This window comes from Sebastes fasciatus, chromosome 23 (genome assembly GCF_043250625.1).
Source record: "Sebastes fasciatus isolate fSebFas1 chromosome 23, fSebFas1.pri, whole genome shotgun sequence".
In the NCBI taxonomy this organism is placed as follows: Eukaryota; Metazoa; Chordata; class Actinopteri; order Perciformes; family Sebastidae; genus Sebastes; species Sebastes fasciatus.
The window spans coordinates 631,812-638,559 of NC_133817.1; the positions used below are offsets into that span (position 1 = coordinate 631,812).

Here is a 6,748-nt window from a genome sequence, read left to right on the forward strand (position 1 = left end):
TCAGACAGAGGGTGAATACAGGTATATTCAGACAGAGGGTGAATACAGGTATATTCAGACCCAGAGGGTGAATACAGGTATATTCAGACAGAGGGTGAATACAGGTATATTCAGATAGAGGGTGAATACAGGTATATTCAGACGGAGGGTGAATACAGGTATATTCAGACAGAGGGTGAATACAGGTATATTCAGACAGAGGGTGAATACAGGTATATTCAGACCCAGAGGGTGAATACAGGTATATTCAGACCCAGAGGGTGAATACAGGTATATTCAGACCCAGAGGGTGAATACAGGTATATTCAGACCCAGAGGGTGAATACAGGTATATTCAGACCCAGAGGGTGAATACAGGTATATTCAGACCCAGAGGGTGAATACAGGTATATTCAGACCCAGAGGGTGAATACAGGTATATTCAGATAGACAGGATGAGGAAAATAAAGTTGTTTTTTTAACATTACAGAATGTAAACATGTTCTAGTAGAAACACAAGATACAAGAATGAACCTGAAGATGAGCTGATATGGGACCTTTAAAACAATCAGCGTGCACGTGGCCAGTCGAGCAACAGAGAGAGAGAGAGAGAGTCAGTGAACCGGTCTGAGACCAGAATAGAGTTTAAATAAAGAGGAAGCAGATCTAATACAGACAATTAAATCAGTCTGAACCGAGATCATTGATTCCTCTTTCCTAACGCGCGCACACGCAGGCGTCATGTGAGGTCCTGGAGCTCCGCGTGGCAGCCTGGACTCATTATCTCCTCTCCTCTCCTCTCCTCTCCTCTCCTCTCCTCTCCTCTCTCCTCCTCTCCTCTCCTCTCCTCTCCTCCCATCTCCTCCATCACCTCTCCTCTTTATTTAAATCCTTCCTGTAATTAGAGGACGGGGTTTATTTGTTGCACCATTCAGTCCTGATCAGTATGAGTGTGGACTAGATGAGAGCATCAGGATGAGGTCCACATGTTGGTGCCTCCACATCTCCACCTCACACCTCCCTTTTGCATACACACCATTCAGTGTTCCAACACAGCCTGACAAGTTCTCCCCTTAAATATTCTGGTAGAGAGGAGGAGGAGGAGATACAAGTCAATAGTTGGCATGCGGCTCCAGCCCAAAATGCAGCGATAATGAGATGGGTCATAAAATGCTCTCTGCGCCATTATGAGTGATGAGATGCATTAAAGCTGACAGGGTATTACCTGCCAGTAATTAGGTTTTGTCATGGATTGAATTATTTCAAGGCGGCCTATCTTGGTAATCATGCAATTTTCTGCAGAGTGTGTGTGTGTGTGTGTGTGTGAGGCTGCTGCCACCTCTCTCTCTCTCTCTCTCTCTCTCTCTCTCTCTCTCTCTCTCTCTCTCTCTCTCTCTCTCTCTTCTCTCTCTCTCTCTCTCCGGTGCCCTTCCACCGGTTAGTCATCCTCCGTGTGAAGGGAAGATGGAGACAGAAGGCAGCGGTGGTGGATGGAGGATGGAGGAGACGGTCGCACGGCGCGGATCGAGTCTCTTCATCCAACGGAAACATCATCTATAAACGCTCACATCATCTACATACACGCGCACAAACGGACAGAAGAGCAGCTCATTGTGGTCGTGCCTGCTGACCCCGCAGCCTCCCGCCTCCGTCTCTAATGAAGAGATAAAAGGACAGCGTGGACCAGCAGCCTGAGAGACTGACGGAGGACGGAGGATGGAGGATGGAGGATGGAGTCTGCCCTCAGCAGCTGTGTTCATGTCTTGCCGACACTTTTACACGCAGCCGTGGCTCCGCGGAGAGGAGAGGAGAGGAGAGGACAGGAGAGGACAGGAGAGGAGAGGACAGGAGAGGAGAGGAGAGGAGAGGAGAGGACAGGAGAGGACAGGAGAGGAGATGACAGGAGAGGAGAGGAGAGGACAGGAGAGGAGAGGAGAGGACAGGAGAGGAGAGGACAGGAGAGGAGAGGAGAGGAGGAGAGCGCGCTCCAACCCAGAAACACACAGAGGACTGAACACACAGAGGACTGAACACACAGAGGACTGAACACACAGAGGACTGAACACACAGAGGACTGAACACACAGAGGACTGAACACACAGAGGACTGAACACACAGAGGACTGAACACACAGAAGAATTGAACACGTACCTTAAAGAGCAGCCAGAGATGCCCAGAAACACAGAGTCAGGGTCGCTGCAGCGGTCCGTCTCTCCTCTTCACTTTCACTTAAAGTGTCCACAAGGCAACTTTCCTCAGACTCCAGGTTGTCTGAAGAGAACTTGGCGCCAGTCGGAGTTACAGAACTCCAGTTGTCAGATCAGATCCCCCCCTCTCCGGACCCGGCTCACAGGTCGTCTCTGTCCCCCCTTTGCTGCTGCTCGCTCACCTTCTCCCTCCCTTCTCTCTCTGTGTGTCTCTGTCTGTGTGTGTCTCTCTGGTTGTCTGGCAGCAGAGTGGAGCCTCCTCTCCTATTTAAGCCCCTCCACCAGGTCCCCAGTCAGCAGCACACTCCAGCTCATCCAAGAAGCTGACAAGCACCGTTAGGGAAGGCAGCGCATGTTGCTCTAATGGACCTCATTAAGCTCTACTTACAGATGTTCTCTTAACATAATTGATCTGCAGCGAGTTGAGAGGACGGCAACCTATTCCCCAGCCCCCAATTATGGCCCGGTAATTAGATCCCCAACCTCCACTTCTCCACATTCACCCTTCTAACATTCCCAAATATCAAAGTATCTCTTTCTCTCAAAGCGACCGCCCCCCCACCACCTCACCACCTCACCACCTCACCCCCCCCCTCACCCTCCCTCACCCTCCCTCACCCTCCCACCCACAAGACACTATTGACAGTCAGATCTGCTAACCTTTGTAGTGTAGCCAGACTTAGCAGTGCACTCACTCCAATTGACAGAGCTCACTCATTCTTCTATTCCTCCTTCCTCTCTCCTTGCCTTTCTTTACCCGTTGGGAGACAGAGAGAGAGAGAGAGAGAGAGAGAGAGAGAGGGGCACAGATGGAGAAAGAAAGAGAGGAGGAAGGGAAAAAAGTAAGTTAGCACTTTCCATAAAGGGTTGTAATGATAATATCTGTCAGGGGAGGATCTTTTTTCCATACTGCTTTTTATCTTAAATAATTCCTCTGATGGTAACTTTCAACACGGAGAGAGAGAGAGAGAGAGAGAGAGAGAGAGGGTTACTGGTGAGGAGTGATAGTGCAGCTTTTATAATGTCAATCAGTGCCACTCCTATCACCCATCTAATTAGCCAGAGTGCTAAAACAGAGAGCTCTTGGGGAGATGGTGATGGAGGCTTTTGCATGTTAAAACGAAGAACGATTTCCTCTCCGTGACGTTTAAAGGAACTGTTTGTGACGGGGGTGTAATCAAGTACTTTCTGTTGTCACATCTTTACGTTGTCACGCATGGTTTTTCTGGTGACCCAGATTGAAACGTTCCTTGGTGTGTTTCCACAACAGCAGCAGCAACACATCAGCATGTGGAACACTTGAATGAGGCCTGCAGCTTCCTGACTGACTGACTGGAGGAGCCTGACTGGATCTTTAAGTGTGATGGTGACAGTACAGGAGTGGATGCATCACTTATTGTTTTCTTCTGTTCTCCAGGTCCAGAAGTTAAAGTCTGGTCAACAAAACAGTGAATGCATCCACTAACACGTACTGAGTGTATCAAAGATATATCTGCTTCCTCTGTGCCGTAGAGCAAAAACTACTACAGTGTACACACTCTTCATACTTATACCTACCAAATGTAATGCAGTACAACTCGTATAGAACCCATGAGCCAGGTCCGGTGGCGTAGTATAAAGAGCGACAACATCTGCGTAGGGAAGAGGTCGGGGTGGATGGATGGGTCCAAAACACACCGGACTATCACCCAGGAGACCGCTGGTTGTGTCCTGTGTGAAACCAGAAGTCAGGAATGACTTGTCACGTAACTTCTGTAATTTAAAAGGGACTGTATGTAAGTTTTTAAACGTAGAAACGTTTTTAATCGTTTTTTATTGCCAGTTTGTGAACAGATTATAACCTAACCTAAAAAATGAGACCTTTCGCGACTTCCTGGGTTTCCTCTCTCAGCCTGTAGACCGCTTTGAATGTGAAGAACCCGTCCGAAAAATCCAACGGATGGGACGTCATGCGTTATGTTATCAACGTTCGGCCGGGAAACTAAGATCAATATTGTCCGGGCCTTTGATTCATGGAGAGACCTTGGTCTGGTCAGCTAACATTACTACCAAGCAGCTGAAATATAGAGTGGTATTGTGCTTTTAGCTGCCAATCACGTTCAGTCTTGTGTGTCGCCTCACTGTTTTGAGCGATGCTAGCAACAGGACGCGGACTGTGGTTGACTTAACGGCCACAGGTGTCACTGTTAACAAGCAATTACTGATTCTTACAGAGAGTCCCTTTAAGTGACGCCACTTCCGTAGTTATTTGAACCCAAACCAACATCTTTTCTTAAACCTAACTAAGTAGTTTTGTTGCCTAAACACTGCCGGTGCACCGATGGCTCGTGTTGCTGCACATTTATAGGAAAATATGATGAACCTCACTGGGTGACATCTTCCTTCATCACCATGAACATACACTGTAGTTTATTTTGACTCATCACACATCGCCTGTCCTGCTGCCACTAATACTCACTAGAGCACCAAATGTGGATTAATCCGCCGCTGAAAGTAGTCCCCAACAAACGCACCATGTCCTCCTGTTTGAGTCTATTTATTATATATAGTATTATTATTATTATTATATATTCTCAGTTAGTTTCCAAGCATAACACGAGACATTATTACCGGTCAAGCAGTTCTACAATGGAGGCGGATGCTGATGGTCAGAATCAGCTGTGCTTCCTCGTAGAAAGACGACACAATCAGTTGACTTTTGTTTGTGCTGTTCCTCCAAATTAAGCTTGTTGCAGGCTTATCTTCAATTTAGAAGATTCTCATATTTTCAGATAAATTGAAGGATTAAATGGGCTTAATGCTCCATGAGATGAGAAATAATAATTTCTGGCCTTTAAGCTGCTTCACTGTGTTCACCAGCTAGAGTCCCTCTACCTGCGTCTGTCTGCTGTTTGGTGGTTGCTGAGCAGGTTCTGTAGTGCACGGTGGATTTTAAGAGCTTTCTTAACGCCTGTTGCCCAAAATGAGGTTGATACGAGTTAAAAATGCTGAAGGAATTTCTCTGTGGGTGTGTTGACACCTTTCACATAACACACAGTCAGTTGACTCACTATAAAAATATCAATTTATGTCAAAATAGCAAAAAAAAAATTCCTGCATTCTTAATTCTGCAGAAACATCACAACAGACACACAGCTGATTATCAACAGCCGAGGATGATCACAGGTGATGAGCAAGGAGAGAGAGAAACCTTAAATAACCAAACTATTAATTCAAGAGTGACCAACAAAATATACCTGCACAAAGAACAGGTTTAGAAAGAAGAAGAAGAAAAGCACTTTATTAATCCCGAGGGGAAATTAGTTTATAGTAATCCCGGACGAGCCCCCAATTGTTACGTTCCCCAAAAAAACCTGAATGACAGGGGGCGCTACTGGGAAACTAACAAACATAAACTGCACACAGAAATACTAATAAAAGGGTCTCTTGGGTTCTAAAAGGAGCCTGAGGGAATATAACTCCCCACATCCGCCCACTAAATCTACCAACAATGACACACCAAAAACCCAGAGAGCCAACTGAAGGTGTTGACCCTCTGCAGACACACAACAGCCAACCTGCTGATATTATAGCCTCCCAGCCAGGCTGATTATCAGCAGCTGAGGGGGACTCACTATAAAAATATCAATTTATGTCAAAATAGTTCCTGCATTCATAATTCTGCAGAAACATAATCAGTAAAATCCACTGAAGGTATCAACGTTTTGCAGGTGAGTGATTGACAGCCGCTCAGAGACGGCAGACTCCAGATCAGCTCTTACTGCTTGTTTTCCTCCGGTCTGGGAAATCTTGCAGATGCCGTTAGGAGCACCGGAGGACACCGGAGAACACTGGAGGACACAGGAGAACACCGGAGGACACAGGAGGACACCGGAGAACACTGGAGGACACAGGAGAACACTGGAGGACACAGGAGAACACCAGAGGACACAGAGGAACATGATTTTTTTTCAGATTACCTGTCTCATACACTACTGTCAGGATATAGTGAACGTTTTATAATGTTTTTAATCATATTTGCTCCGTATGTCTGAGGAAGATGTTGATATTCCCAACGGCCTCATCCTTCTCCTCTGTCATTATGTCTTTGCATTTACTGCATTATGTTACCCACTAGCTAGCTTGCTAAATCATTATCCTCTGTGACTTCTAGACGCCGTTAATCTTGCCGTTGCTCAGCAGCGGTGTTCTTCACGACTTCACCACTTCAACGCCACGTTTATCGTGCACACGACTTCCCGTGTTGTAAACACAAGCTCACGAGTTTCATTTGAAGGCACCGTATTATATCATGTCTTTAATGTTGATGAACTTGACATTTCTGTTTTCTTTGTTGGCTGTTCACCTCTTTTTTTCACCCTGGAATTGTAAACCATATGACGACATGATGACTCCCACCTCACAGACCTGAAGGTTTGCATGAGTTGGCTGCAGGTTGGGGAAGTTCAGACTGTTGATATCAAGCTGTCATGATTAGCAGATGTGAGTGTGAGTTAGTCCCATCAGTAACATCAGTAACATCAGTAACATCAGTAACATCAGTAACATCAGTAACATCTCAC

At 46.2% G+C, this 6,748-nt stretch overlaps 1 protein-coding gene across 1 annotated transcript in view; it reads right to left on the reverse strand.

Moving 5' to 3' along the window:
* Positions 1-2,646, reverse strand: part of lmo3 (LIM domain only 3) — a 55,796-nt gene extending 53,150 nt beyond the window's left edge. The window contains exon 1 of the mRNA XM_074625679.1: positions 2,131-2,646. The gene's annotated coding sequence lies outside the window, so the exon portion shown is untranslated. The remainder of the gene's footprint in view (positions 1-2,130) is intronic.
* Between the last annotated feature and the right edge of the window lie 4,102 nt (positions 2,647-6,748).